Source organism: Scyliorhinus canicula, chromosome 9, assembly GCF_902713615.1.
Source record: "Scyliorhinus canicula chromosome 9, sScyCan1.1, whole genome shotgun sequence".
NCBI classification, from domain to species: Eukaryota; Metazoa; Chordata; class Chondrichthyes; order Carcharhiniformes; family Scyliorhinidae; genus Scyliorhinus; species Scyliorhinus canicula.
Window position 1 is genome coordinate 94043959 of NC_052154.1, and position 11041 is coordinate 94054999.

At 43.4% G+C, this 11041-nt stretch overlaps 1 protein-coding gene across 2 annotated transcripts in view; it reads right to left on the reverse strand.

The window, feature by feature from the left end:
- LOC119971539 (coiled-coil domain-containing protein 102A-like) overlaps window positions 1–10434 on the reverse strand; it is a 185107-nt gene extending 174673 nt beyond the window's left edge. For both annotated transcript variants that reach the window (XR_005461867.1, XM_038807195.1), the window contains exon 1: window positions 10377–10434. The gene's annotated coding sequence lies outside the window, so the exon portion shown is untranslated. The remainder of the gene's footprint in view (window positions 1–10376) is intronic.
- Between the last annotated feature and the right edge of the window lie 607 nt (window positions 10435–11041).

Sequence of the window (11041 nt, forward strand, 5' to 3'; positions counted from 1 at the left end):
GGAATCTAGAGGATTTATATACGCCAACGGTAAACCCCTACCCTCAGCGCCATTATGAAAGCACATTCTTGCAGAAGCTAAAGACCACAAATATGGCATCATAAAGGTTTGAAGCCATCATCATTCCCCCCCACCCGGTAACGTAAAAGCAGACGCCCTAGCAAAAGCTGCATCATGACATGGTCACTTTTGGCAACCCCGAGTGCCCCAGTACACGCAGTCCAGATCTCACAGACCAATATTCAAGATTTAGCACAGACGCAAAAAGCAGACAACACACTGAAGGAAATTTTAAAAGGTGATTACCCAGCACCCTACGACAAATTCAAAGACACTTTAACGATTCAGGACGGAATTATATTAAAGAATGGTATTTATGTGGTCCCACCCAGGACAGGAACCAGATTATTTGTCAATTTCATGACGGACACCGACACCAAGGGATAGAAACCACCCTTGCCCACCTAAGACCTCTCTGCTGGTGGCCCGATTTAATAACAGATGTCACCCATTACATTGAAAACTGTTTAATTTGTGCTCAGAACAACCCAGACAGATACGCAAAAAAAGATCAGCTAAGACACACCCGCCCTGTTAATGGCCCATAGACGAACTTACAATTAGATTACATTGGTGTCCGTCCCCCCCCCCCCCCCTGCAGAAATGGTTTTAAATAGGTGTTGGTAGTGATCGATACCTTCACAAAATGGGTAGAAGCATTTCCTTCCAGGACAAATACGGCTAAAGCGACAGCAAAAATTCAAACTCTATAAATATTTACAAGATGGGGACTCCACCATAGTATTGAATCGGACCACGGTTCACATTCTACAGGAAGAATGATGAAAAATGTTCCAACAATTTTCGGCATTAAACAAAAGTTTCATATTGCCTATCACCCACAATCCAGCGGCATTGTGGAATGCATGAACCAAACCCTAAAAACAATGATTAGGAAAATGGTGCAACAGCACAACATAACATGGGGCACAGTTCTCCCATTTGCACTGATATTTATTAGAAACACTGTGTCGAGTTCAACAGGCTACACCCCCCCACACCATCATGAACGGACGACCCATGAAGGGTACAGAGTATTTATTTGGACTTGATTTGGCCAGCCCAGTCACCGCCCTTACCCACGAAAAAACAGTCCAATTAATGGAAAATATTAAAGCAGCACAGCTCACTGCAGCTGTTCGACTAGGCGCTAGGAAAAAGCAGAGTAAGTATACAATCCGAGTGCATTCCTCTCCCCCAAATTTGCAGGACCCTACTTGATTTTTGATACGCCCCTCAGTATATAGATTTACATATCCAAATGGAAAATCAGGATGGTTTCATGTTTATGGAACTCAGTGCAGCCATTCACACCACATTTCACTGACAATAGCAGACAACTACGACCGGCCCACTGACAACCTAATCCAATCCTCCCCCAGCCAGGACAGCACATCCACAGACACGACTTTGACTCCACCCCCAGGGACGAGTTTCCACCTCGGACTTAATTCGGCCTACAGCGACAGTGACAGCACAACGGACTTACTTGCGATCCCTGACGAATGGCAAAACAGACCAGGCCCCAATCACTACGGCGCCAGTAACACCGACCAAGATATGTTTGGCCCCTCAGATACCATTTAGTTGCCTCAACCAGAACTAGACCCACCGCCAGACGATACAACTTCCCCCTTTGCCAAGAAACAATGGCACCGCGATAACTCTTGTCGGTTGACAAGAAATGATGAAATGGATCCCACGGCGGCCATGGCAAGGAAAGGCCAGACACGAGTTTGGCAACCGGGAGATGGTGATGACTCAGCGCCTGACTCCCACCATGGTAACCCCTTTACGACCCTTTTCTGAATGGAACCCTACGGTGTCCAGATGATGAGAGAAAGGAACCAATTGAGATTTACGGTGTCCTATTCTCTGATGGAGCCTGCCCACTTTTTTTTCTTTAATTTGTTATTTTTAAATGTTCAATGTTTGTCCTTTGTATGACTATTTGTGTTGATCTCTCACTAAATTTTTTGATACAGTTTCTTCTTTCGGTCCCATGCAAAATTTTTTGATTCAGTCATAACTACTCTTTTGACGCCAAATTGGTAGTTAAAGGAACAAGTTTGTCGGAAGTCCATAGATATTCAATTCTTTCCATTCTTGTAAGGTCACCCAGGCAGCGGAGTAACGGCACTAATCTCCGCCCTGCCTGAGGACCCCCTATGCATTTGGTCAGCCAAGCTTGGGTAGTGGAGCAACGGCACTGATTACCGGGGGAATCCACTCATTCTTGCCCTGCTCATACACACCTCATGTCCCACTGATTTGGAAATTTATTTTCAAAACTCTTTTAGCATTCCTGTAGGCGTGGTTCAAAGAATGCACTTTGCCACAATTTTTTTTTCCTTACGTTCAGACGACGCTTCAGTCGCTACCCCCAACTGCTATTTACATATTCAACACACTTGGTTGAAACAAAATCTGTTGCTACAGAAAACTACCTCAACACTGAACAGAGAAATTGTCCGCCCAATCAACGCATCAACCACAGACTGCGAGATTGCTCGCACTGTGACTGAATTTTTTTTCTCTCGGATGTCTTGTCTCCAACATGGTTGGTTTAAAAGAAAACGACGGAGTCGCACATGGTGACAATTCTAATGGGAAATTTATATTAAGGAGAAACGGACAGACAAGCAAGATATTAAACAAAGGTAATAATCAATATTATGCTTGCACCCCCAGGAATATACGAGGATACAAAGAACAAAAGGCAAGATGAAGACAGAACTGATGACCTCCATCATGATTATCATTGGATCACTACAGTTGCGACATCGACAGCCCCTGTAACCCACACCACATTGGCACCAAACACAACCATACCACATGATACCCCTAGCCCAGACACCACACGTCACATGGAAATAACCATTGGTACCCCCACATGGTGCAATATCATAAAATGGTATTCCCTCTATACACGGCAGAGCCCTATTAGTTATTGCAATACTATACAGTGTCGTTCAGAGCCTCCCGCTCCCCAATATATACACTCAGAGACCCTTTTTCTCGGACCTCAACAGACCCCACACTCTTTTTGAACCCTTCTTCTGACTAATAATTTCCATGGCTTTCAATACAAGTTGCATTTTTTGTAAAGGTGATAAATTTAAGTAGAAATGTGATGCTGCTATGGTGTAAATCTTTGTACTGTAATACAAGTTCTTTTGGTTATTAGCTAGCAACATAAGTGTAGTTTAGGTAAGGACAGTTAGAAGTTCCCCTTTTGTGGAAAGAAGTTAAATGAATGATTGAATGTTGTAGTGCCCCCTTAAAATGTTTAGAGATGCGAAATGTGGTAAAAAACTTAGGTAAATGTTCCAATCCATAGGACAGAGTAGTATAGAACCTGTCCTTGACCAAGGGTACCCGGCACACCAAGGACAGATGAAGATTCAGTAGCGTGATCCACCACGCTTCGCGTTTAGGATCAAGAGGACGGACTGTAGCCATCTGGGATGGCCACTTACAAAGAAACCTGGTCATTACTCAAGGGAAATATGGCCAATACGAGATGCAGGCAGGCTCAGAGCCTAAATGTATATTTGTAAGCAGAGAACCAGACAGTATCGAAACCCCAGCCAAATTGCATTCTAATGACCCATTTCCCTGAAACAAAGGACTGGTACTCAGGCAACCGACCCAATTCCAGACACATCGGTGCCACTCCCTTTACTCAGGAAGCATAAACAGCAAGGTCAATGAACACTTAGGACACGCCCAGCCATCAAAGCACCCGCCCCTTTATTGGCTCAGTTCGAAGGCAGTGATCAAAGTCTGCCAAATTATTGGGTCCAAACCCAAGGACCGCCCAAAAGAGCATGAAACCCCCAAGGATAAAGAGAGACACTGCCATCTCCAACTGTAGCACCACAACCAGAAGCAACTCCAAGTTCAACGCTCGCTTCCAGATGGATGAGCCTAGCTGAACCACAGTTACTTCTCCAGAACCAGCAGATCCAGATTCGAACAAAGGCCAAAGCCTGAAGTTAAGTATAGGTTGTCATAGTGTTAGGTATAATTTAGTTCATAGTGTTAATGTTGCATGTATAAGTTAACCTTGTGTGTAAATAAAGTATTATTGAACTTGAACTAACTAACTGGTTGTTGGGTCTTTGATCGATATCCGGTTGAACCTTGTGGTGGTATCATTTGATATCTGGCAACTCTGAAAGCAATATAATAATCAATATCTAGACAAAAGAAGGACAACCTTATTGACGGCCATATGCATAGCGAGTAAATATAGCAACAAACTATCATCTGTTGTTGTGGAGCTGCATACGGATACAGCCATCTGCTCTTCTTATTCATCTTTCAATGGAGTGACGACGAGTATTGGCGAGTCCACTACCGGAAACATTTCATAAGCCCGAGATGATTAATCGTATGCTCTGAAACCAGTTTCTCCAGAATGGACCTTATATCTTCCGTTAGTAGTTTGTTCGCAGCCGAGTCGTTTTTCTGCGAGGTGTCTGCTTCTGCAAACTCACTTTCCATCTCTGCGTGCGCCATTTCAGAGCTTTCACACTTCTTGGTGTCCTGTGCAGACTGGGATTCCCTTGTGATCACCTTGTCACTCCCACCAAACCACCGGAGTAGCGCTTTCCAGGCGTCATCTAGTTTACCATCACTCTCGCAAAACAACCTGACCAGCATTTCATAGTTGTCCTCATCTGGTTCACCCTCCGAGCCTTTACGTTCTTCAGGGTCTTCATAGATATCAACGTCATACACATCATCGGAGTCACTATCACCTGCAAAGGTTTCTCCTGTAAAGTACGACATTGCACATGGAATTATGTGTTCATGCAGGGGGCAACCACTTTTAAAGTCAGCAGCGAGTCTTGCTGCAGAACTCTTAACATTCCATGCTGTGGAGCTTCAGGAGGACTGAAGAAATTGAAGAATGAGTCATTTGGTATAATTTTCGTATCTGTTTTAGGAGTATCCGACCCTTATGCTTCAGCTTCATTTTAATGGTTTTCAGTGTAACATTTCTTTCTTTCATCTAGTCGATCTGGCACCCTGTGCATCCCCTGATTTCTGCTTCGTCAAAAAATGAAAACTCAAGCTCGTGAGGCCACGATTCCAGCTGGTATACTTTTGTAATTACCTCAATTGTAAAACAATCATTTGTCATAGAATTGACAGTGAAGGTGGCCATTCATCCCATTGAGTCTTCACCGGACCTTGCAAAGAGCACCCTATCCCCATAACCCAGTAACCTGCAAATCATTAGACTATGGGAGGAAACCGGAGCACCCGGAAGAAACCCACGCAGACACGGGGAGAAATTGCAGACTTCGCTTAGTGACCTAAGCCGGGAATCAAACCTGGACCCTGGAGCTGTGAAGCAATAGTGCTAACCGCTGTGCCGCCATGCTGGCCATAAACTTTGAACAATCACCATCACTGGAGAAGAAATAATGGGAACACTAATGGGATTTAGGTTAACAAGTCCCTGGGTCCTGGTGGCCTAAATTCAACTGCCTTTCGGAAGAGGCTGCAGAGATAGTGGATTCATTGACAGGTCTCAGCAGATTGGAAGTCTTCAAATATAACTCATTCACGAAAGGAGGGAAACAGAAAGCAAAATACTGAAGGCCACTGAGACAGCGTTGGAATCCATTGTTGAGGAAGATTTTGAAAATAATAAAATCTCGTCACATAGATTTTGTGAAAGGGAAATCAGTCCAACAAATTTTATTACAATTCTTTGAGCAAGTAACAATCTAGTGAATAAAAGGGCGCCAGTAGATGTATACTTAGATTTCCAAAAGGCATTGAAAGTGTTGCATAAAAAGTTGTTATGCAGATAATATTGTGTTGGGGATGAAAGATAAGCAAAGAGGGCTGGCTCACAAACAGGAAACAGAGGCAGAATAAATTGATCATAGGGAGCCACAGTGGGGCAGTGATTAGCACTGCTGTCTACGGCGCTGAGGACCTTGGTTTGATCCTGGCCCCTGGTTTGATCCTGGCCCCAGTGACTTTGTAGAGTTTGCACATTCGCCTTGTGTCTGTGGGTTTCACCCTCAGAACCCAAAGATGTACAGGTTAGGTGGACTGGCCACACTAAATTGCCCCTTAATTGGATAAAAAATAATTAAGTACTCAAAATTTAAAAAAAGGATAAATTGATAATTCTCAGGTTGGCAAACTGCAACTATTGGGAGTGTTGCAGGGATTCATGCTGGAGTCACAACCATTTACAATTTATTTTAATGACTTGGTTGAAGATATTGTAGAAAGATTTGCTGATGATACAAAGATAAGCTGGAGAGCAAGTTGCAAGGATACAGAGTCGACAAAGGACAGCTTAATTAAGTGGGCAAAAATTGGAATAAAATGGTGGAGTAAAATGCAAGGCTGTCCAGTTTGACAGGAAGAATGGAAAAGCAGAATATTATTGAAATAGAAACTGCAGAATGCTGCAGTGCAGTGGGATCTGGGCATCCTTGTACAAAAAAGGTCAGCATGCAGACACAGCATGTGATGAAGACAAATTAAGTTGCAACAGGAATGATGTATACGAGTAGGGAAGTGTTTAAGACAGAGGAGATGAGGACTTTCTTCATTTAAGGGATTGTTAGTCTTTGGAATTCTCTATCCCAGAGTCCAGTGGTCGCTTGGCCTTTAAATATATTCAAGGCAGTGACAGACAGATTTTTGATTACCAAGAGTTATGGGAAGGCAGGCAGGAAATTGGAGTCAAGGCCATGTCAGAACATGCACAATCTTACTGACCGGGACAGCAGGCTCGAGGGGTCGAATGGCCTTGTCCTGCTCCTCTTTCCTATGTTCTTATGCCTCACGGTAGCATGGTGGTTAGCATCAATGCTTCACAGCTCCAGGGTCCCAGGTTCGATTCCCGGCTGGGTCACTGTCTGTGTGGAGTCTGCACGTCCTCCCCGTGTGCGTGGGTTTCCTCCGGGTGCTCCGGTTTCCTCCCACAGTCCAAAGATGTGCGGGTTAGGTGGATTGGCCATGCTAAATTGCCCGTAGTGTAAGGTTAATGGGGGGATTGTTGGGTTACGGGTATACGGGTTACGTGGGTTTAAGTAGGGTGATCATTGCTCGGCACAACATCGAGGGCCGAAGGGCCTGTTCTGTGCTGTACTGTTCTATGTTCTATGTTTTCTCATCAGTTAAAGAAACACAATATTGTTTGCATATCCACTAGCAAAATTATTTGCACATGACTTTCCATAGTAAAAGCTAAAACTCCAGGTTAACTGAGGAGCAGAACAAGGTACCATATCCTTTGTGACGAAGTTACCACTATTTCGGAATACCAATGTGGCCATGTTCAACTTCAACACTGCTGCTAACAGACAAGGATTGTCAGGATCCTGTGCAGGCTCCAGCCTCTGGAATGACACGAGGCAATAAAAGTGCTTGGCCACTTGCTGGGGTTTTATTACACAATGACTACAGCTTCAACTGAGCAATATAGCCCATTAGAAAGAGCTCAACCTACTTTTATCGAATGAAGGACAGATGGCAGTGGAAAAAATGATTGAGACTAAAATTTAGCAACATGTTGTACCTTACACCCCTCCCAGCCTCAATCAATTCAGTGTTGATGTGGTCATAACATAAGCATCTAAAACTTAAAGTATCAGTCACATTATTATTGTGCAATAACTGCTGTAAATCTGGCAAATCAAACACACATGCATGCCAACTTTCCTGATTTAATCTAATCCTGTTGAGTGGTGAACAAATGTGACAGTAAAACCACCCAAGGATACAAGTAAATCAACATAATGCCCAGTGAGTATAGCACTTCTGTAATTGCTCATTACACCATCTTATTTTTCTCACATAATGACAAAACACACGGGGTTCATTGCCACCACTGGTCTCATAACGATGAGTTCAAAAAAAAGTTTAACATACAAACTTTAGAACAAAACTGCAACCTTTCACTTTCTTCATATTTCTGATGCAACCCAAATCCATATGACATTATCGGAATCCCACAATTAGAGAACAGTAAGATCCCGTCACACTTTCCCCACTGATATTCTTTTAGGGAGTTCCAGGCTAAGTGCCTCAGCAATGTCTATTTTCACACTCCTGAGTTGGTCCCTCTCACACCACTGACGTTAGTAGTAATTTGCGAGGGATTTTGTAAATTAATTCATCAACTCTTTCCCCCACCATCCCCCTTCGTCATGTCGACCTTCAGTTCCTTCAACCCCCATGCCATCAACATATGTCCTCTCCCGCTGTCTCTTGGTTTCAAGTTGAACTGCTTTTATTACAAGGCCCTTGAAACAATGTTTAGAAACAGATGCATACCAATGCTTGAGGTTTTCTGCCCCAGGGGCCATGAAACACACAGACTGCATAGATTGAAACCAAAATTACAATTCAAAAGATCTGCCAAGGTTTTCCACAATTGCGTTGCACAGTGAGTAAAGGAGCAATGGATAAAGATGTATTATCAGACGATAGATTTATTTAGTCTATTCTGCAAACGGAGATCAAAACATAAGGTTTTCATTGGTGCTCAGCTGCACGATGTTCACAGAGCATTTCTAAAAAGTCTGGAAGATCAAAAAGTTACAGCTACAAAATCCAACCACTGGCTTTAGCCCACATGGGTTCCTTGGAACTTGTCATGTTTCTGTTTAAATACTAACCAACATTCCTTGAAAACTGTTTAGTCTGAGAGTTACATAGCTAAATCTGAAGTGTGTTAAATGTTTTAAAAGTATGATGGATGGTTTGGAAGACTACATTAAAAGATATAGAACATTATATTACAGCGCAGTACAGGCCCTTCGGTCCTCAATGTTGCGCCGACCTGAGAGACCACTCTAAAGCCCATCTACACTATTACCTTATCATCCATATGTCTATCCAATGACCATTTGAATGCCCTTAGTGTTGGCGAGTCGACTACTGTTGCAGGCAGGGCGTTCCACACCCCTACTACTCTGAGTAAAGAAACTACCTCTGACATCTGTCCTATATCTACCACCCCTCAATTTAAAGCTATGTCCCCTCGTGTTGGTCATCACCATCCGAGGAAAAAGGCTCTCACTGTCCACCCTATCTAATCCTCTGATCATCTTGTATGCCTCAATTAAGTCACCTCTTAACCTTCTCTTTAACGAAAACAGCCTCAAGTCTCTCAGCCTTTCCTCATAAGATCTTCCCTCCATACCAGGCAACATCCTGGTAAATCTCCTCGACACCCTTTCCGATGCTTCCACATCCTTCCTATAATGCGGCGACCAGAATTGCACGCAATACTCCAAATGTGGCCGCACCAGAGTTTTGTACAGCTGCAACATGACCTCATGGCTCTGAAACTCAATCCCTCTGCCAATAAAAGCTAACACACCGTACGCCTTCTTAACAACCTTCTCAACCTGGGTGGCAACTTTCAGGGATCTATGTACATGGACACCAAGATCTCTCTGCTCATCCACACTACCAAGAATCTTACCATTAGCCCAGTACTCTGTCTTCCTGTTATTCGTTCCAAAATGCGTCACCTCACATTTTTCTGCATTAAACTCCATTTGCCACCCCTCAGCCCAGCTCTGCAGCTTATCTATGTCCCTCTGTAACTTGTAACATCCTTCTGCACTGTCCACAACTCCACTGACTTTAGTGTCATCAGCAAATGTATTCACCCATTCTTCTACGTCCTCCTCCAGGTCATTTATAAAAATGACAAACAGCAGTGGCCCCAAAACAGATCCTTGTGGTACACACTAGTAACTGGACTCCAGTCTGAACATTTCCCATCAACCACCACTCTTTGTCTTCTATCAGCTAGCCAATTTCTGATCCAAACTGCTAAATCACCCTGAATCCCATGCCTCTGTATTTTCTGCAATAGCCTAATATGGGGAACCTTATCAAACGTTTTACTGAAATCCATATATACCACATCAACTACTTTACCCTCGTCCACCTGTTTGGTCACCTTCTCAAAGAACTCAATAAGGTTTGTGAGGCACGACCTACCCTTCACAAAACAGTGTTGACAATCTAATCAAATTATTCCTTTCCAGATGATTATACATCCTATCTCTTATAAACCTTTCCAAGACTTTGCCCACAACAGAAGTAAGGCTCACTGGTCTATAGTTACCAGGGTTGTCTCTACTCCCCTTCTTGAACAACAGGACAACATTTGCTATCCTCCAGTCTTCTGGCAATATTCCTGTAGACAAAGATGACTTAAAGATCAAAGCCAAAGGCTCAGCAATCTCCTCCCTAGCTTCCCAGTAGATAAACATGAGAGGAAGTAATAAACAATTCAAATAGATATATATTACCTGGAGGAATAAAATCTCAGTGGAAATGTAGTGTAATCGTGGTAAACGCACAACATTTAGTGGCACCCTTAGAAGCTGAGGAGACATCATGAGGAATGAGAAACTGGTGAGATATTGAACTAATATTTTGTATTTGTCCTTAAGATATATAAAATCAAAAGCATATGGAAAATTATGGGGAACTGAATGTCGAATAAGACATTACGCAATTAATACGGTGGCACATTGGTTAGCACTGCTACCTCACAGCTCCTGGGACCCTGGTTCAATTCCGGCCGACTGTGACTCTGCGGACTTTGCACATTCTCCCAGTGTTGCATAAGTTTCCTCCGGGTGCTCCGGTTTCCTCCCACAGTCCAAAGATGTGCAGGTTAGGTGGATTGCCCACACTAAATTGCCTCAATCTGATATTAACACAGTCCCTGGTGTCTCTCTCTCTCTGATATTAACACACTCCCTGGTGTCTCTCTCTCTCTGAAATTAACAAACTCCCTGGTGCCTCTCTCTCTCATATTATCACACTCCCTGATGTCACTCTCTCTCTCTGATATTAACACACTCCCTGGTGTCTCTCTCTCTCTGATATTAACACACTCCCTGGTGTCTCTCTCTCTCTCTCTCTCTCTCTGATATTATCACACTACCTGGTGTCTCTCTCTCTCTCT